The following is a 22,385-nucleotide window of genomic DNA, read 5'->3' on the forward strand; positions in this document are numbered from 1 at the left end:
AAGTTGGTAGAGTAGGGAATTTGTGTCATATAGTGAATATGATTAACATCAAATAAATCGAAGATTGGTTGACCTTAATTGTGCAAGCATTATCAATGAAAAATATGAGTACAATATTCTACCACATGAATTAAAGTATAGTTATGGCAATAATGTTTAGACAAACCAGTAGTATACAATGTCAATTATTTATCATATCCATAATGTATGATCTAGCATATTGCATATAGACTTTCCTTCCCACATGCATTAAACAATTCTAGAATTTATACATAATTTTCACATAGTTTGGTTTGAAGGGACATCCTATTATTGAAGGAATTCTACCAACTTATTATGATTTCTATTTGAAAGTTCTATAGGAATAAATGCTATATAATTTAAGGCTTATAAACAATTTGATAAGTTGTTATTAACAAATACCTTGTTAACAAATCTCAAATGCAAGCTAAATAATGAACCACCTTCCACATATTGATGTTATTTATAGAATTAAACAAGGATTTTAGAATGGCATCGGGCATGATATTCCACCACATTAAGTTCATATTTTTGCCTGCAAATAATTATTACCCCCATTTGAATTTTGAGAAAGACTTATATTCTAACAACTACACCAGGGTGAATTTGGAGATACATGAATGTGTGTCCATCTCGAACCTTCTCTCATTAAACATAGTCAAAAATGCCTACAAAGGTAGCCTTAAGTTCAAAAGGATACCGAAGAACCATAAGCATCGATCGATACCGACCATAGATGAGGAATTGGATTACTATAATGCCATCCCTATTTGCACAGAGGCATTCCCAGAGCCCACCTGAGAGTGTCCAATAAAGATCCTTAGTGCCATTACCCTACACCATCCAGACCTAGAGATGTTTGCTCTGGAGGGGCAGCCTTAGCTTTATCTTCATTGGAGATGTGTTCTCTATGCATTAAGAAGATGACATCACTCACTAGAATTGAGTTGGTCGGTTGAGATTTAGTGGAAAAAGAGCCTTAACCTTGTACACAGCAAAGAGGGTTGACAGGAGGAAGTGTGGAGGGAAAGAAAAGGAAAGAGAAGGTCAACGACAAGTCGAGGTGAACGTGTCGGCTTGAAAATTTCCTCCTTGCATAGCGTAAACTCATCTAGCTTTTATATACCTTTTGCATGAAGATTTTATCTCAATCAAGATGTTGATTTGTTTTGATAATGGTCACTCATTTATACATGAATACAAAATATTATCCTTTATTAACTTGGCTAATATAAATTGCTATGTTGAAACATATTGGACCGTACAAGAATATATAATATATCTTCAAAGATTGTTTTATTCAGTTTATTAGGTATTTTTTTATCTAATTTCTTAAGACCAGCTCCTTTCCATCTCTATCCTACCCTCCTAAGACACTGGTCAATGTAAACATTAGAGAGGTTTCCCAGATCTCCAGTTTTATTGACCAAAACTGTGGCCTGTGAGGCGAGAACAACCATCCAAGAGGCATATCCTTTGTTATGGCTCTCCTTTCTCTTCCTCTACTGCTCATCATATACTATGCGTTAACTGGGACAAAGCATCAATGTTCGAAAACTTGATTTCTGTTTCAATTTCAATTGGGTTTGTGAAGTTTTGTTTTTGAAAATTTCAACAGTTTCATAACATCTTGCTTCATGTTTTATAGTTTTGCTCAAAAATTTAAGAAGATTTAAAAAATTGAAAAATATGGACACTACAGTAAAAAGGACCTTACCCGACGCTTTTTTGGAGAATTAGCGTCGGCTAAAATACCCCCGACGCAAAGCCAAGCGTTGGCAAAGCGTCGGATATACCAGAGTGGCAAAAGTTTTTGCCGACGCTTGAGTAAAGCGTCGGCAAAAACATGGCTTTACCGACGCTTATATAGCGTCGGCGATAAAGCGACAGAGAGGTTTCCCCGACGCTTTTTTGCGTCGGCAATTCATGATTTACCGACGCTTGTGCCACGATCTTTTTTACCGACGCTTTTACGCGTCGGTAATTGTCTCGGTTTCTCCGACGCTTTTTTGCGTCGGCAATTCATGATTTACCGACGCTTTTAAGCGTCGGAAATTGCTCAATGGCCGGTGGTGCCACGACCTTTTTTATCGACGCTTAAAAGCGTCGGGAATTGTCTTTTTTATAAAAAAAATAAAACGATAATCAGTATTATAAAATACAAATTACAAAACATATATTATAACAATATGAACCTGTATTACATTGATACATTGACACAAATACTCAGATCATTCAAAATATGAATATTGATATATCTGATTAAAACTCCATGTTTTTGACTCATATCAGAAAAGCTGCCATACAAATTACAATGTACTCTGAAAAAGCAAATTACAAGTACTCTGAAAAAGCAAATTACAATGTACTCTGAAAAAGCAGAAACATATACATATCAAACTCATAAAAGATAATCTAGAATGCATCAGGGACGGGATTCAGCTCCATCATCATCTCTACTAGCATTTGAAGTATCAGGAATCTACAAAAAAAATAAAAAAAAACTTTAGAAGTTAAGAATAATGTGATACATTAACTCATATATCATAATTGATAATATGTAAAATATTAAAATATATATAGTTATTTACCTGAGAAGGAAGAAACCGTTGTAACATGGAAGAAATATTCACCCAATCAAACCTCTAGATGAGTTTATATCCACCCAATCACATCGAAATAATACTACCTTAAAGTTCCCGTAATAATCCACTCAAATACACTCTGTTGGATCCTATTTAATTAAACCCTGATCCCGTTTAATTAAAACCCATATCTTGACAAGTGTCCCTTGAATTTCGTAAATCCTGATCATCACAAGGGCATTAAGGTAATTGCACGGTAGTGAAAGGTTGCCTTGATGGGGGGTGACTCTTCACGTGTATAACTAATCACGGCGTTTGGTCCCTGGAGAGGGCTATAAATAGCCTGTGAGACCCCTTCTCTTATACACGAATTAAGAGCTCTCTCTCCAGAAGATCTTTCGCTAATTTCTATCCAGATCACGCTAATCTTTGTCCAGATCAGAGCAATCTCAATTGCTGCGCACGCATCTCAGAGTTCAATCCAAGATGGATTTAGCGAATCAAGGTATGATTTATAATTCATTAAGTTAATCATTCCATCAATGGTATCAGAGCAGATGGATTGGATTCCAAAATAAATCATATCCATTTGATCTGTTGGGTGAGAAGAATGGAGACCCCGATGTTATTTAAACATATGAAAAAGTTTTCTCTGGGCGATGTGGGACTAAACTCTTCCCATCTTTCCCCTTCTTCCATTTTTACTCAAGAAAATAAGGAAGGGAGAGCCGCTGCCATGGCCGCCGCTGCGGCGGGTCTCGGTCGCGGCCCTCCCCGTCCAACTGGTGGCCAACAGGGCCACTGTCCAGCGGCCCGACTCCCCGGCTGCCGCTGCGACCCGCCCCCCGGCGAGCCGGCAGCGGCTGCAACCCGCCGTGGCCGCCATGGCCACCGCGGGCGAAGAAGAAGAAAAAAAAAAAAATTGGCCGCCATGGCCTGCGGCCCGCCACTAAGCGGCCTCGGCCACTGCCAGCGGCGCCAGCCGCGCCACCCACGGCGCCCGCAGCACGGCCTCCGGCCGACGCCCCTGCGGCCCGCGACCGCGGGCTGCGGCCGCACCCTGCGGCCGAACCCCGCGGCCTCCGCGGCCGACCCCGGCCTCCGGCCCCGCCTTGTGGCCGCCCCGCGGCCTGCAGCCGTGCCTACGGCCGGCGGTGGCGGTTGCGCCGCCGTCGTTTAGGAGAGAAGGGGCCCACTGGTTTTGGCCCCCTTCTCCTCTTTTCATTTGGGGAAGATGAATAGTGTTGGGTTTCGGGTTAAACCCGAAACCCGAATCCGGTTAATTAAAAAAAAAAAAAAAAGGGTGAAGGGATTAACAGGTTTCGGGTTATTGGGCTTCGCCCGCAACCCGAAACCCGAATCCTTTTGGCTTAAATTGGGCCTTTTACAGTTAAACCCCTGAATATATGTTATTCTAAAAAAGGGGCTTTTGAAATTCAAGGGACACTTGTCAAGATGTGGGTTTTAATTAAACGGGATCAGGGTTTAATTAAATAGGATCCAATATTCTCCCACTTGGACCATATTGACGCCATTTGTCAATGTGGGCCACAACTTGACGGGATCCCAACATTTGTCAATGTGAGCTGAAAAAGCAGAAACATATACATATCAAACTCATAAAAGATAATCTAGAATGCATCAGGGACGGGATTCAGCTCCATCATCATCTCTTCTAGCGTTTGAAGTATCAGGAATCTACAAAAAAAATAAAAAAAAACTTTAGAAGTTAAGAATAATGTGATACATTAACTCATATATCATAATTGATAATATGTAAAATATTAAAATATATATAGTTATTTACCTGAGAAGGGAGAAACCGTTGTAACATGGAAGAAATATTCACCCAATCAAACCTCTAGATGAGTTTATATCCACCCAATCACATCGAAATAATACTACCTTAAAGTTCCCGTAATAATCCACTCAAATACACTCTCATCTCATCTTTAAATTTTTTTTTAATCCACTGCCTACTTTTTTACCTTGTAAAATTGCTACTTCATTTCAGTTCTCACTATCCCTTTAACTTGGGTTTCAGCATGGTATTGCGAACAACCATAAAACTAAAATAAACATGGAAAGAACATTTAGATTTCCAGTCAGTAGCATATATAGATTTTCAGTCAGTAGCATATATAGTCCACCAAATGCAACAATTGAGGTAAGCAATATTGTCTATTCACTGTCAAAGTAGTTTAAAGTCACCAATTTTCTTATGGAAAATTGTCACTAAGTCACAGTAATAACTTTTTTTGCCACTTTTTGACTCAGAATACCACAATTTTAAAAAGTTGTGGTCGCATATGAAGAGGCAACCCCGCATATGAGGCTGAGATTAACATAAAAAAGCTTTTGTTCTCTTCTCATACACGACTATTATGTGAATTAGGTGGCAGAGTGTCTTATAAGTCCACAATCAAGATCAGGAGAGTATATAAGCATTTCTATAAAGCTGCAGGCCGCATGGCTTATTAATAGCAATAGAAGGCTTCCAAGTAAACAATAATAAAGCACAGCCAAGAGAGAAAGTAAAACAAACCATAAGCTAATCATGATCATACTTTATTGGATGAAAAAGGAAATTCAAACAATAAAAAAATACAAAATTATATAATAATATTTTAATAGTGATTACGCTTCAAGTTGTTCCAACTTCAAGGGACATGTGGAAGCAAATAAAATATCTTCAACTTCAAGTTGTTCCTTTTTCAGATATTGTGTAGGAACTAGTCAGACAACTTAAAATATCTTCTAAAGCTCTTTAGGGGAAAAGACTCATTAGAAGAATATAGTTAGTGTTTGAAATTGCAAAGATTTGCCAATTGTCATGAGATCTTAAAAATCACAAGCACTGTGTTTGAATTTCAGGATTGAAGAAAATAATTTTTTTTCGCTTGGGAATGTTATGATGTTAATGTGATGTAGAAGTATCTTAGTAGTATCACGTTCGAAAAATCTCCACTATTAAAATATAAGTTACTAAGATTTTGTCCACCATTCGTGAATCTTTTTCATTACCATCTATTAGTCAATGCAGCGCTCTATTTTTATCCTCTTCAAATTAAATATACCCCTAGTAGCTCTTGCTTAAGGGAGAGAAACAAGAGGATTTTACTGGCTAAGAGTGAGAATGTATTTATTAGGCATTTAGGCATGGATTAGAACTATTATTTTTTTTTTATTCTTACCCTCACATGCACCTCAAGTGCCAAGCTCTGGTTTATAATAATGTGATATGACAAGGTAGACCTTATATGAATTAGTGGCAAAAGATTCATAAACAAAGCACAACAAACAAATATTTGACAAAAGACTCATAAACAAAGCACAACAAACAAATATTATGCAACTTTCTGATCAATGCTAGAATTGTCCATGGCCTGGATGAAATATCAGGAAAATGCCGGAAATTGGCATGTCCACCTACTTGACTGAAATATGCCACATCTCATGCCCCGTCTGTCTCACATAGCCCTGTTTACTTTAAGGCTATTACCCTCAAAACCCTGGAAAGCTCCCAGTTCCCAACTGCCTACTTTTTTACCTCTTTTTTTACTATTAAATCAGTTATTAGCCGCCACCTGGAGGGTCATATACAGCAATTTTGAAACCTTAGCGGTGCACATATTCTCGCCAGAACACTCCCATTTTTCTCCTGTTAGGAGGGTCCTCCTTTCCATCTGTGGAGCATTCAACAATTGCCGGCAAAGCTTTGTTCCCTCTATTTATACCATGACTTAAAATGGGTGCTCTTTTCCACCTGCATGCATGCTTCTGCAACAATAATCCTAACAGAGATGCCATTTTTATAGTTGAATGAAACAAAACAGAATAAATAAAATATCTCTCAGCCTTTGGGCCAATTGATAGGATAATAAACTCTAGCAAGGCGAAACTAAAATTCATCAAAATTGTTTCAAATTATAAAGCCAATTTAATCTCTACAAAGAATATATCCTAAACAATCTAAAGAATTCATTTGCTATGTTACAATGCTTTCACAATTTTACCTTAAACTTTGTCAAATAAATGTCTACAGAACAAAACATCAGCAGGAAAGTATGGCTTTAATTTATTGATAAAAGTAAATTTTACTTCAGCGTGAGGGTCATACCACGGATCCTGAAATGACTTCCTGTACTAGATGGAAGAGAAGACACTGAGGTTCGAAGAAATCAAATCTGCATCATTTCTCTGCTTGTTAGTCCATTCAGAAAATAATCCTATAGTATGATCAGCAGAATTCTCTGAGCTGTTACCTTGGTTCAAAGCTAAGAGAAACAAGGCTAAAACTATATCATTCTCAAATGCAAATTCAGCAAGACAAACTACTGTGACAATTTCTCAGTCTAATGAGAGAAGCAAAAGATTCATAAACAAAGCACAACAAACAAATATTTGACAAAAGACTCATAAACAAAGCACAACAAACAAATATTATGCAACTTTCTGATCAATGCTAGAATTGTCCATGGCCTGGATGAAATATCAGGAAAATGCCGGAAATTGGCATGTCCACCTACTTGACAGAAATATGCCACATCTCATGCCCCGTCTGTCTCACATAGCCCTGTTTACTTTAAGGCTATTACCCTCAAAACCCTGGAAAGCTCCCAGTTCCCAACTGCCTACTTTTTTACCTCTTTTTTTACTATTAAAAATGTAAAAGAAGAGGGGATTTGTATCTGCATCTCCCTCAACTGGTGAAGAATTTTCCCTACAGGAATTATAGGGAAAATTCCTGATACTGCCTGAAAAACAAAATGCATTCGGTGTACCAGGCTCGGACTAAACAATCAATATGCAATTAATAAATGTTAAAAGAGAGTATGAGGATCACTTACCTCAGACGACCGCCGAGTAGCTAGGGCTCGGGATGGAGGTTTGATGTCGGCGCGCAGCTAGGGCATCGACCGAGAGAGTATGAGGAGAGGGGGCCGGGCGAGCGTTAAAGACAAGAAGAAAACAAACAAGAGGAGGAGGAGGAGGAGGAAGAGAAGGAGGAGGAGGAGGCTTACCTCAGACGACGGCGAGGTCGACGGCGGTGGAGAAGCGGAATCTTCGATCGCCGATCGAGGCTACGGATGGAGGTGAGATCAGTTTGCAAGCCCTGAAAACAAAGAAGAGGAGGAGGACGAGAAGGAGGAGGAGGAGGAGGAGGAGAAGGAGGAGGCTTACCTCAGAGAAGGAGAAGGAAGACGGCAGCATTTAAGATCTCATACAACACACATACAGAAAAATGGACTATGAATCAACTTCTAGCCATGTGTGTTGATGAGGAGCAGAGAATAAAACAAGAGAGGCAAGAGAGTGTTTATCTCACCTCTCATAAGGGAAAAGGACATAAAGAGGTCGGCAGTACCAGTCATCATATTCCTGTTAAGAAGAAGAAAATGAAAGTGTCAGCCAAAGTGACTGACAAAAGGCAAATAAAGTGCTTCTTCTGTAAGAAACAAGGACATTTGAAAAAGAACTGCATCAAGTACAAGAAATGGCTCGAAAAGAAAGGTACTTTTCTTTCCTTAGTGTGTTATGAATCAAATTTTATTGATGTACCTCATAACACATGGTGGATTGACTCTGGTGCTACTATTCATATATGTAAAACTTTGCAGGGATTGTTGAACAAAAGAATTCCAACGGAAAGTGAGCGAAGCATTATAATGGGAAATAAGATGCGTTCACATGTGGAAGCTGTTGGAACGTTCAAATTGACCTTAAAGACTGGCCATATTTTGTACCTAGAAAATACCTTTTATGTACCTGGATTTTCTAGAAACCTAATATCTGTTTCTAAACTTACTTCCTTTGGATATACCGTTTCATTTGGACGGTCATTTGTAAACCTTTCTTTGAATAATATTATTGTTGGTAATTGCTTGTTAGAGGATGGTTTATTTAAATTAGACCTTGATACATCCTTTGAACTATCCCTTTTATCCCTGCAAAATAAAGGACATTATGGATTAAAACGTAGCATGATAAATGAAAATTTCTCTATGTTATGGCACCGAAGATTAGGTCATATCTCCATAAAAAGAATCAAGAGATTAGTAAATGATGAAATTTTACCAACTCTTGACTATGGTGATTTTGAAACTTGTTTAGACTGCATCAAGGGAAAGCAGACTAACAAGTTTAAGAAAGGTGCCATTAGAAGTACAAATTTATTGGATCTCATACATACAGATATATGTGGGCCTTTTTCGACCCCATGTTTTACTGGTCATAAATATTTTATCACCTTTATTGATGATTACTCACGCTATGGGTATCTCTACTTGTTGTACGATAAGGCTGAGGCATTAAATGCCTTTAAGCTTTACAAAACAGAGGTAGAGTTACAACTTGATAAAAAGATTAAAGTTGTGAGATCTTATAGAGGTGGTGAATACTACGGTAGGTATACTGAAACAGGACAACATTTAGGTCCATTTGCTCGATTTCTTCAAGAGCAAGGTATAGTTGCACAATACACTATGCCTGGTACTCCTGATCAAAATGGAGTTGCGGAAAGAAGAAACCGAACATTAATGGAGATGGTAAGAAGTATGATTAGTCACTCAACTCTCCCAATTTCTCTATGGGGTGATGCCTTAAAAACCGCTGCGTATATTTTAAACAGGGTTCCTACTAAAGCTGTCCCAAAAACACCCTATGAAGTTTGGACAGGTAGGAAACCTAGTTTAAGACATCTACACATTTGGGGATGTCAAGCTGAGGCAAGGGTGTACAACCCACAAGAGAAAAAGTTGGACTTTAGAACCATTAGTTGTTATTTTATTGGTTATCCAGAAAAGTCCAAGGGATACAGATTTTATTGTCCTAATCATACTTTGAGGATTGTAGAGACAAGAAATGCTAGATTCCTTGAAAATGACCAAATCAGTGGGAGTATAACACCTCAAGAAATTAATTTTGAGAAAAAGCAAACTCCGTATGGTGTGCAAGATTCAAATAAGCAGCCAATGATTCCTTTACCTATCATTGATAATGATTTGGAGGAGGATGAGTCTACTTTTAATGTACCACTTGAATCTGTGCCAGTTATCACTGAAAATGTTGCTCCACCTATAGAACCAGTGGATCAAGAAGCAACTTTAAGAAGGTCATCAAGGGTAAGGAGATCTCCAATTCCACCAGATTATATAGTATACCTTCAAGAAAATGATTATGACATTGGAAATATAGATGATCCAATAAATTTCTCACAAGCCATAAATTCAGTAAATTCCTCCAAATGGCTAGATGCTATGAAAGATGAGATAGATTCTATGGCTAAAAACAATGTTTGGAATCTTGTTGAACTACCTCCTGGGGCTACTGCAGTACGCTGCAAATGGGTTTTTAAAACCAAAAGAGACTCCAAAGGCAAGGTAGAGCGACATAAGGCTAGACTTGTTGCCAAAGGATTTACTCAAAAGGAGGGTATTGATTATCATGAAACCTTCTCTCCAGTTTCAAAGAAGGACTCTTTAAGGATAATTATGGCTTTGGTAGCTCATTTTGACTTAGAGCTGCACCAAATGGATGTGAGAACTGCATTTCTTAATGGAGATTTAGAGGAAGAAGTTTACATGAAACAACCTGAAGGTTTTATTTCAGAAGGTCAGAGTCAAAAAGTTTGCAAGCTAAATAAGTCTATATATGGACTCAAACAATCATCCCGACAGTGGTATCTTAAGTTCAATAACGTCATTTCTACATTTGGCTTTGTAGAAAACGTTGTTGATAGATGTATTTATCTTAAGATCAGTGGGAGTCGATTTATTTTTCTAGTCCTATATGTAGATGACATTTTGCTTGCTAGTAGTGATTTGGCATTGCTTAGGGAGACTAAGCAATTTCTCTCCAGTAATTTTGATATGAAGGATATGGGTGAAGCCTCATATGTCATCGGCATTGAGGTTCATAGAGATAGATCTAAGGGAAAAGTTTGTCTATCTCAAAAAGCCTACATTAAGAAAATGTTGGAGAGATTTGGTATGGAAAATTCCAAACCAAGCCCAGTGCCTATTACTAAAGGTGAAAAGTTGAGCCAATCACAATCTCCGAGGAATGAAATTGAAAGGGAGCATATGAAAGATTTTCCATATGCTTCACTAATTGGGACTTTAATGTATGCTCAAGTCTGTACCAGACCTGATATAGCATATGTTGTGGGATTACTGGGGAGATTTCAAGCTAATCCAGGAATGGAACATTGGAGAGCTGCAAAGAAAGTATTGAGATATCTTCAAGGAACTCAAGATCATATGCTCACATACAACAAATCCGATCTTTTGGAGATAGTTGGATACTCAGACTCAGACTTTGCGGGATGTCCAGATAGTAGAAAATCAACATCAGGTTATATCTTTCTACTAGCTGGTGGTGCAGTCTCGTGGAAGAGTTCGAAGCAAAAGATGACAGCTGCTTCAACAATGGAAGCTGAGTTATTAGCATGCTATGATGCAGTTACACAGGCTATTTGGTTGAGGAACTTTATCACGGGCCTACAGATCGTGGACATTATTTCAAGGCCCATAAAATTATATTGTGATAATTTAGCAGCAGTTTCCTCAATAAAGAATAACAAGATATCCAATGGAAATAAGCACATGGAGGTGAAATATCTTGTTATAAAGGAAAAATGTGAAGACCATAAAGTTTCAGTTCAATACATCAATACTGTGCTTATGTTAGCAGATCCTTTGACCAAAGCAATAGCTCCGGGATTGCATAAGGAGCATGTCAGTCAAATGGATCTTTTCTGTATAAATTAATTGATGTATTATTATGCATATTTCAGATGGTTGTAAATCACATTTATTATATTTTCTGCTTTAATGAATTCATATGGTTTATGCATACTATGGTAGCAGAAATTGTGACCAAAGAATGAATTTTATGAGAAGTTCATTCATAAGGGTTTGGTTATGATGATTTAGTAATATAGTGATCATGGAAGGTTATACGCCGATCAAATAGGTGTTATTTCCGCCATGGTTCGTATTATTATTCTCAAAGTAATCAAACATAAAGTTTGCCCAAATTGATATCAGGATAGAAAGAACACGCGTATACAGATTATAAAATTCAAGTGCTAAGGATATTTCACTTGTCAATATGGTCCAAGTGGGAGAATGTTGGATCCCGTCAAGTTGTGGCCCACATTGACAAATGGCGTCAATATGGTCCAAGTGGGAGAATGTTGGATCCCGTTTTAATTAAACCCTGATCCCGTTTAATTAGAACCCACATCTTGACAAGTGTCCCTTGAATTTCGTAAATTCTGACAATCACAAGGGCATTAAGGTAATTGCACGGCAGTGAAAGGTTGCCTTGATGGGGGGTGACTCTTCACGGGTGTAACTAATCACGGCGTTTGGTCCCTGGAGAGGGCTATAAATAGCCTGTCAGACCCCTTCTCTAATACACGCATTAAGAGCTCTCTCTAATTTTTGTTCAGATCATCGGTGATCGAGGCTGCGCACGCATTCTAAAGTTTTAATCGAGATGGATTTAGCGAATCAAGGTATGATTTATATTTCATTAAGTTAATCAATCCCATCAGCTTTTATATACCTTTTGCATGAAGATTTTATCTCAATCAAGATGTTGATTTGTTTTGATAATGGTCACTCATTTATACATGAATACAAAATATTATCCTTTATTAACTTGGCTAATATAAATTGCTATGTTGAAACATATTGGACCGTACAAGAATATATAATATATCTTCAAAGATTGTTTTATTCAGTTTATTAGGTATTTTTTTATCTAATTTCTTAAGACCAGCTCCTTTCCATCTCTATCCTACCCTCCTAAGACACTGGTCAATGTAAACATTAGAGAGGTTTCCCAGATCTCCAGTTTTATTGACCAAAAGTGTGGCCTGTGAGGCGAGAACAACCATCCAAGAGGCATATCCTTTGTTATGGCTCTCCTTTCTCTTCCTCTACTGCTCATCATATACTATGCGTTAACTGGGACAAAGCATCAATGTTCGAAAACTTGATTTCTGTTTCAATTTCAATTGGGTTTGTGAAGTTTTGTTTTTGAAAATTTCAACAGTTTCATAACATCTTGCTTCATGTTTTATAGTTTTGCTCAAAAATTTAAGAAGATTTAAAAAATTGAAAAATATGGACACTACAGTAAAAAGGACCTTACCCGACGCTTTTTTGGAGCTTTGCCGATGCTAATTAGCGTCGGCTAAAATACCCCCGACGCAAAGCCAAGCGTTGGCAAAGCGTCGGATATACCAGAGTGGCAAAAGTTTTTGCCGACGCTTGAGTAAAGCGTCGGCAAAAACATGGCTTTACCGACGCTTATATAGCGTCGGCGATAAAGCGACAGAGAGGTTTCCCCGACGCTTTTTTGCGTCGGCAATTCATGATTTACCGACGCTTGTGCCACGATCTTTTTTACCGACGCTTTTACGCGTCGGTAATTGTCTCGGTTTCTCCGACGCTTTTTTGCGTCGGCAATTCATGATTTACCGACGCTTTTAAGCGTCGGAAATTGCTCAATGGCCGGTGGTGCCACGACCTTTTTTATCGACGCTTAAAAGCGTCGGGAATTGTCTTTTTTATAAAAAAAATAAAACGATAATCAGTATTATAAAATACAAATTACAAAATATATATTATAACAATATGAACCTGTATTACATTGATACATTGACACAAATACTCAGATCATTCAAAATATGAATATTGATATATCTGATTAAAACTCCATGTTTTTGACTCATATCAGAAAAGCTGCCATACAAATTACAATGTACTCTGAAAAAGCAAATTACAAGTACTCTGAAAAAGCAAATTACAATGTACTCTGAAAAAGCAGAAACATATACATATCAAACTCATAAAAGATAATCTAGAATGCATCAGGGACGGGATTCAGCTCCATCATCATCTCTACTAGCGTTTGAAGTATCAGGAATCTACAAAAAAAATAAAAAAAAACTTTAGAAGTTAAGAATAATGTGATACATTAACTCATATATCATAATTGATAATATGTAAAATATTAAAATATATATAGTTATTTACCTGAGAAGGGAGAAACCGTTGTAACATGGAAGAAATATTCACCCAATCAAACCTCTAGATGAGTTTATATCCACCCAATCACATCGAAATAATACTACCTTAAAGTTCCCGTAATAATCCACTCAAATACACTCTGTTGGATCCTATTTAATTAAACCCTGATCCCGTTTAATTAAAACCCATATCTTGACAAGTGTCCCTTGAATTTCGTAAATCCTGATCATCACAAGGGCATTAAGGTAATTGCACGGTAGTGAAAGGTTGCCTTGATGGGGGGTGACTCTTCACGTGTATAACTAATCACGGCGTTTGGTCCCTGGAGAGGGCTATAAATAGCCTGTGAGACCCCTTCTCTTATACACGAATTAAGAGCTCTCTCTCCAGAAGATCTTTCGCTAATTTCTATCCAGATCACGCTAATCTTTGTCCAGATCAGAGCAATCTCAATTGCTGCGCACGCATCTCAGAGTTCAATCCAAGATGGATTTAGCGAATCAAGGTATGATTTATAATTCATTAAGTTAATCATTCCATCAATGGTATCAGAGCAGATGGATTGGATTCCAAAATAAATCATATCCATTTGATCTGTTGGGTGAGAAGAATGGAGACCCCGATGTTATTTAAACATATGAAAAAGTTTTCTCTGGGCGATGTGGGACTAAACTCTTCCCATCTTTCCCCTTCTTCCATTTTTACTCAAGAAAATAAGGAAGGGAGAGCCGCTGCCATGGCCGCCGCTGCGGCGGGTCTCGGTCGCGGCCCTCCCCGTCCAACTGGTGGCCAACAGGGCCACTGTCCAGCGGCCCGACTCCCCGGCTGCCGCTGCGACCCGCCCCCCGGCGAGCCGGCAGCGGCTGCAACCCGCCGTGGCCGCCATGGCCACCGCGGGCGAAGAAGAAGAAGAAAAAAAAAATTGGCCGCCATGGCCTGCGGCCCGCCACTAAGCGGCCCCGGCCACTGCCAGCGGCGCCAGCCGCGCCACCCACGGCGCCCGCAGCACGGCCTCCGGCCGACGCCCCTGCGGCCCGCGACCGCGGGCTGCGGCCGCACCCTGCGGCCGAACCCCGCGGCCTCCGCGGCCGACCCCGGCCTCCGGCCCCGCCTTGTGGCCGCCCCGCGGCCTGCAGCCGTGCCTACGGCCGGCGGTGGCGGTTGCGCCGCCGTCGTTTAGGAGAGAAGGGGCCCACTGGTTTTGGCCCCCTTCTCCTCTTTTCATTTGGGGAAGATGAATAGTGTTGGGTTTCGGGTTTTAACCCGAAACCCGAATCCGGTTAATTAAAAAAAAAAAAAGGGTGAAGGGATTAACAGGTTTCGGGTTATTGGGCTTCGCCCGCAACCCGAAACCCGAATCCTTTTGGCTTAAATTGGGCCTTTTACAGTTAAACCCCTGAATATATGTTATTCTAAAAAAGGGGCTTTTGAAATTCAAGGGACACTTGTCAAGATGTGGGTTTTAATTAAACGGGATCAGGGTTTAATTAAATAGGATCCAACATTCTCCCACTTGGACCATATTGACGCCATTTGTCAATGTGGGCCACAACTTGACGGGATCCCAACATTTGTCAATGTGTGCTGAAAAAGCAGAAACATATACATATCAAACTCATAAAAGATAATCTAGAATGCATCAGGGACGGGATTCAGCTCCATCATCATCTCTTCTAGCGTTTGAAGTATCAGGAATCTACAAAAAAAATAAAAAAAAACTTTAGAAGTTAAGAATAATGTGATACATTAACTCATATATCATAATTGATAATATGTAAAATATTAAAATATATATAGTTATTTACCTGAGAAGGGAGAAACCGTTGTAACATGGAAGAAATATTCACCCAATCAAACCTCTAGATGAGTTTATATCCACCCAATCACATCGAAATAATACTACCTTAAAGTTCCCGTAATAATCCACTCAAATACACTCTCATCTCATCTTTAAATTTTTTTTTAATCCACTGCCTACTTTTTTACCTTGTAAAATTGCTACTTCATTTCAGTTCTCACTATCCCTTTAACTTGGGTTTCAGCATGGTATTGCGAACAACCATAAAACTAAAATAAACATGGAAAGAACATTTAGATTTCCAGTCAGTAGCATATATAGATTTTCAGTCAGTAGCATATATAGTCCACCAAATGCAACAATTGAGGTAAGCAATATTGTCTATTCACTGTCAAAGTAGTTTAAAGTCACCAATTTTCTTATGGAAAATTGTCACTAAGTCACAGTAATAACTTTTTTTGCCACTTTTTGACTCAGAATACCACAATTTTAAAAAGTTGTGGTCGCATATGAAGAGGCAACCCCGCATATGAGGCTGAGATTAACATAAAAAAGCTTTTGTTCTCTTCTCATACACGACTATTATGTGAATTAGGTGGCAGAGTGTCTTATAAGTCCACAATCAAGATCAGGAGAGTATATAAGCATTTCTATAAAGCTGCAGGCCGCATGGCTTATTAATAGCAATAGAAGGCTTCCAAGTAAACAATAATAAAGCACAGCCAAGAGAGAAAGTAAAACAAACCATAAGCTAATCATGATCATACTTTATTGGATGAAAAAGGAAATTCAAACAATAAAAAAATACAAAATTATATAATAATATTTTAATAGTGATTACGCTTCAAGTTGTTCCAACTTCAAGGGACATGTGGAAGCAAATAAAATATCTTCAACTTCAAGTTGTTCCTTTTTCAGATATTGTGTAGGAACTAGTCAGACAACTTAAAATATCTTCTAAAGCTCTTTAGGGGAAAAGACTCATTAGAAGAATATAGTTAGTGTTTGAAATTGCAAAGATTTGCCAATTGTCATGAGATCTTAAAAATCACAAGCACTGTGTTTGAATTTCAGGATTGAAGAAAATAATTTTTTTTCGCTTGGGAATGTTATGATGTTAATGTGATGTAGAAGTATCTTAGTAGTATCACGTTCGAAAAATCTCCACTATTAAAATATAAGTTACTAAGATTTTGTCCACCATTCGTGAATCTTTTTCATTACCATCTATTAGTCAATGCAGCGCTCTATTTTTATCCTCTTCAAATTAAATATACCCCTAGTAGCTCTTGCTTAAGGGAGAGAAACAAGAGGATTTTACTGGCTAAGAGTGAGAATGTATTTATTAGGCATTTAGGCATGGATTAGAACTATTATTTTTTTTTTATTCTTACCCTCACATGCACCTCAAGTGCCAAGCTCTGGTTTATAATAATGTGATATGACAAGGTAGACCTTATATGAATTAGTGGCAAAAGATTCATAAACAAAGCACAACAAACAAATATTTGACAAAAGACTCATAAACAAAGCACAACAAACAAATATTATGCAACTTTCTGATCAATGCTAGAATTGTCCATGGCCTGGATGAAATATCAGGAAAATGCCGGAAATTGGCATGTCCACCTACTTGACTGAAATATGCCACATCTCATGCCCCGTCTGTCTCACATAGCCCTGTTTACTTTAAGGCTATTACCCTCAAAACCCTGGAAAGCTCCCAGTTCCCAACTGCCTACTTTTTTACCTCTTTTTTTACTATTAAATCAGTTATTAGCCGCCACCTGGAGGGTCATATACAGCAATTTTGAAACCTTAGCGGTGCACATATTCTCGCCAGAACACTCCCATTTTTCTCCTGTTAGGAGGGTCCTCCTTTCCATCTGTGGAGCATTCAACAATTGCCGGCAAAGCTTTGTTCCCTCTATTTATACCATGACTTAAAATGGGTGCTCTTTTCCACCTGCATGCATGCTTCTGCAACAATAATCCTAACAGAGATGCCATTTTTATAGTTGAATGAAACAAAACAGAATAAATAAAATATCTCTCAGCCTTTGGGCCAATTGATAGGATAATAAACTCTAGCAAGGCGAAACTAAAATTCATCAAAATTGTTTCAAATTATAAAGCCAATTTAATCTCTACAAAGAATATATCCTAAACAATCTAAAGAATTCATTTGCTATGTTACAATGCTTTCACAATTTTACCTTAAACTTTGTCAAATAAATGTCTACAGAACAAAACATCAGCAGGAAAGTATGGCTTTAATTTATTGATAAAAGTAAATTTTACTTCAGCGTGAGGGTCATACCACGGATCCTGAAATGACTTCCTGTACTAGATGGAAGAGAAGACACTGAGGTTCGAAGAAATCAAATCTGCATCATTTCTCTGCTTGTTAGTCCATTCAGAAAATAATCCTATAGTATGATCAGCAGAATTCTCTGAGCTGTTACCTTGGTTCAAAGCTAAGAGAAACAAGGCTAAAACTATATCATTCTCAAATGCAAATTCAGCAAGACAAACTACTGTGACAATTTCTCAGTCTAATGAGAGAAGCAAAAGATTCATAAACAAAGCACAACAAACAAATATTTGACAAAAGACTCATAAACAAAGCACAACAAACAAATATTATGCAACTTTCTGATCAATGCTAGAATTGTCCATGGCCTGGATGAAATATCAGGAAAATGCCGGAAATTGGCATGTCCACCTACTTGACAGAAATATGCCACATCTCATGCCCCGTCTGTCTCACATAGCCCTGTTTACTTTAAGGCTATTACCCTCAAAACCCTGGAAAGCTCCCAGTTCCCAACTGCCTACTTTTTTACCTCTTTTTTTACTATTAAAAATGTAAAAGAAGAGGGGATTTGTATCTGCATCTCCCTCAACTGGTGAAGAATTTTCCCTACAGGAATTATAGGGAAAATTCCTGATACTGCCTGAAAAACAAAATGCATTCGGTGTACCAGGCTCGGACTAAACAATCAATATGCAATTAATAAATGTTAAAAGAGAGTATGAGGATCACTTACCTCAGACGACCGCCGAGTAGCTAGGGCTCGGGATGGAGGTTTGATGTCGGCGCGCAGCTAGGGCATCGACCGAGAGAGTATGAGGAGAGGGGGCCGGGCGAGCGTTAAAGACAAGAAGAAAACAAACAGGAGGAGGAGGAGGAGGAGGAAGAGAAGGAGGAGGAGGAGGAGGCTTACCTCAGACGACGGCGAGGTCGACGGCGGCGGAGAAGCGGAATCTTCGATCGCCGATCGAGGCTACGGATGGAGATGAGATCAGTTTGCAAGCCCTGAAAACAAAGAAGAGGAGGAGGACGAGAAGGAGGAGGAGGAGGAGGAGGAGAAGGAGGAGGCTTACCTCAGAGAAGGAGGAGGAAGACGGCAGCGGGGAAGCCACGGATCGCGATGGAGCTGAGAAGTCGGCGATGGAGCTAGGGCATCGACTGATAGAAAGGGCCTCGACCGATAGAAAATGGAGGAGACGGGGCCGGTTGGGGGGTTTAATGTTTCCTAACGACGCTTTTAAGCGTCGTAGATTCTAAATCTTTGACCGACGCTTCAACGCGTCGTCGTTTCTTTGGATTTACCGACGCTTACTAAAAGCGTCGGCAAAGGTTGGGCTTGGCCAAACTTTTCCGACGCTTTCCCTAGCGTCGGGAAAACACAGTCGCCAAAACTCCCATTCGTTGTAGTGTAAGGTTTCTAACGACGCTTATAAGCGTCGTTATTTCTTAAATTTATAACGACGCTTTGTAGCGTCGTTGTTTGTTTCGCTTTTCCAACGCTAACCCAAAGCGTCGGAAAAGGTTGGCTGTGAGCCAACCTTTGCCGATGCTTTCCCCTAGCGTCGGAAAAAGTAAGTCGGCAAAACCAACATTTGTTGTAGTGGGAGAAAAGATGCCGAGAAAAATTATTACACATCATTTTAGTATTTTATGTTATGTAGGTATGTAGGTTCTTTACTCGGTGTAGTTTTTGCAATTTTAAGCTAATGTTAATATTAAATGCAAGTGAAATTAATGAAATATGCAAGTACTTTGTATTGTAAATATATAGTGCTTGCATCAACTTCAATTGTTCAACAATATTATTTTTTAAATTTTTTGTTGTCATGCACATTCAAATTTTCTCCATTTTTAGTAGAATTAACAAGTATACTTAACCTTGGCATTTCTCTCATATTTTTGAAGGTAAGTGGTTATTTAATCAAAAACATGTAATTATTTATTTCACATAAAAAATTGTTATTCCTATGAAATCTCTTGTATTTACTTCTTCTTTAGTATTTAGAAGTATTATAATAACTAAAAAGGGCCTTCTTAGAGGTATTAACTAGTTAAAGATTATGTTTGTTGTCTATATCCCTTTCATCTCAAGGAAAAGATGAATAATTTTTGAAATTGATACTTAATAGACTATCTACTTAAATAAATAAAAAACCAAATATAATATAAAACAAGAAAAATAAGACTTATAAAATATAGTTATAGTTGGTTTTGGTTGAAACTAGCCACAATTGGACGACACTACCAAAATGAACTGAAACCCATAAAAGATGGTTCTGGTTGGTTCTCAGCTGAAACTTAAAATCTTAATCAAGATAAATGCAATATCTTGCTCTATCAGTATTGGCCTTCAATTAAGATGAGCATACAATCTGAAATTAAAAGCCTTATTTTCATAGAGTTTTGGCTTTAATGTCACAAATTCTGGTATTAAAGTAGTTGTATCAATTAATTCTCCATGCATCTGTGATGTAAAAGTTCTATAAAGATTAATGGTTATATGTTCTATGAATACAACGAGTTTGACACTATTGATGACACTTTCTATAATTCAAAAAATATTTCCATGAAGTTTATGTCTATCCAATTTCATTGTATCATAATTGGTAGTAGTAATTTTACAATTGAGCAGCTGTAGCATCCATGTGGAAGAGAGTAAGTTTTCGGCAACACCTTTTTCATCTTTAAAAGGATGAATACTTGTGTTGGGTCCTGCAGACCAGGATGTACATGCATTTAAGAATGACATCCATGAGATTTCACCATATTGAGTGCATGTCTATCCAATCTAACTGTCTATAATTATCACCAATATTTCTAGAACTGAACATGCATTTAAGAATGAGATCCATGAGATTTCACAACATTAAGTGCATCTCTATCCAATCTAACTATCTATAATTACTACCAATATTTCTAGAATTGAACAAGCATTTGAACAAGATATCAATGAGATTCCACCACATTAAATTCATGTCAATCCAATTTAATTACTAGCCACTATTTCAGGAGCAAAGCTAGGTAACTCAAAAATGTCACTCAACTATCATGCACCACTACCTATGCTTTATTATGTGAAACAATTCAGCATTCAAATTCAAAGGGAGCAATTAAAATCCAACACACCAGTAGAATGACTTTTTGGGTCACAATTTTTGAGTTGCTCAAGCATTTTCCATTTCGAAAATTGAACAAGCATTTAATGATGGCATCAATGAGATTCCACCACATCAGATTCATGTCTATCCAATTTAACTGCACATAATATTACCATCATATGAAATTGCAGATGCATGCACTCATGGCATTCTTGAACCTTCCGCATTAAATACCTCATCACAAAATTGCATATAAAAGCTTCAGAGGGTCAGGAAGCATACACAAGAACAACAATCCTTCATACCTTCTGCTGATGCAGAAGCCAGATGAGCTCAATGCTATCTCTCTCTAGTTGGGATCATGTCGGAAGGCCACTGGAGAGAGCCTGACTGGGGCCCTCAGAACCATCATCATGAGCTATCTTGTCCGATACCATCCATACCTAATGATCTTGTCATCGGAATGGTGCATCCAAGCCTAGCCCTCTATGGTGATATCATACTATAGTATAGAAAATGGCTGGTGTCAACCACCTCTCTCGATTCCTCATGGCTGGAGCTTTGGTAGAGGAGGAAGGCACATGTAGGATCGAGAGGAAGCAGAGGTGAAGTCGGAGGTGGCTTCTTATAGTTGCTTCGATGGGGTTGAGGAGTCCTTTTCTATGTTTCCATGATCAAGGTCCAAGCCAAATTTGGTGGGGGTGATGATGGTGTGCGACAGGCAAGAAGGGCGGCAAATCGATCTTAAGGACACCAGACAAGTTTTTTTTTAAAAAAAAATTAACTATTTTGGATTTTGTTGGGCACAACAACAAAGTTATTTCATTGTAATCTGACCCTCCCCAGACATGCAGTGATGGGAGCCTCATGCACTAGACACCTTTTTTACATGATGTTTTATCCTTACAAATTCATATTAGATGCATATGGTGTTGCAAAGGTAGCTAAGATTGTATTCAATTTTTGAGTTATCATAACTATAGTACCATCCATACAAGTAGTAAAAACAGTGGCTTGTATACCAAGCAAGCACAAAAGTTAAGGGCATTTTGAAGGTTCAGAATCCATTGACACGCTATTAGCCAATGGTTGCATGTACATGGTTCAAGACATTAAAAAATATGGCAACATGTTCATCATTAGATGGCTTCATACTAATAACCAAATTAGAGGTGACACTTCCTAGATCTGACACATAAGCCATGTTAGCACTATTATTCAACATTAGGAAAAGAAGGCAATCCTTAAGGTGGCATTGGTAGAACCATTATATGGAAAATAGGAACAACAAAAGCTATGCCAAATGGAATAGTTATACCAGATATTTATGCTAGATTCTATATGGTTGTCAAAATTTTTTGGAATAAGTTAAAAATTTGAATAAATTATCAATTTTTTTGAAATAGCAAAACTACCCTTGGTATATTATAATATATTTTATAATAATATAGTGCTATGGAAAATTTATATTATTAATACTAATATTTTATTATAATATCAATATAAATAGCTGTATTTCATATT

The 22,385-nt window shown here is 38.1% G+C and overlaps 1 long non-coding RNA gene across 1 annotated transcript; it reads right to left on the reverse strand.

The window, feature by feature from the left end:
- Nucleotides 1–6,567: 6,567 nt before the first annotated feature.
- On the reverse strand, nt 6,568–18,355 carry LOC120110235. The gene is made up of 2 exons (XR_005511029.1): nt 17,200–18,355; nt 6,568–7,252 (listed from the first exon to the last, which is right to left on the reverse strand). It is a non-coding gene; the product is annotated as an uncharacterized LOC120110235 (long non-coding RNA).
- Between the last annotated feature and the right edge of the window lie 4,030 nt (nt 18,356–22,385).

The sequence above is a fragment of the Phoenix dactylifera genome, chromosome 3 (genome assembly GCF_009389715.1).
Source record: "Phoenix dactylifera cultivar Barhee BC4 chromosome 3, palm_55x_up_171113_PBpolish2nd_filt_p, whole genome shotgun sequence".
Classification (NCBI taxonomy): domain Eukaryota; kingdom Viridiplantae; phylum Streptophyta; class Magnoliopsida; order Arecales; family Arecaceae; genus Phoenix; species Phoenix dactylifera.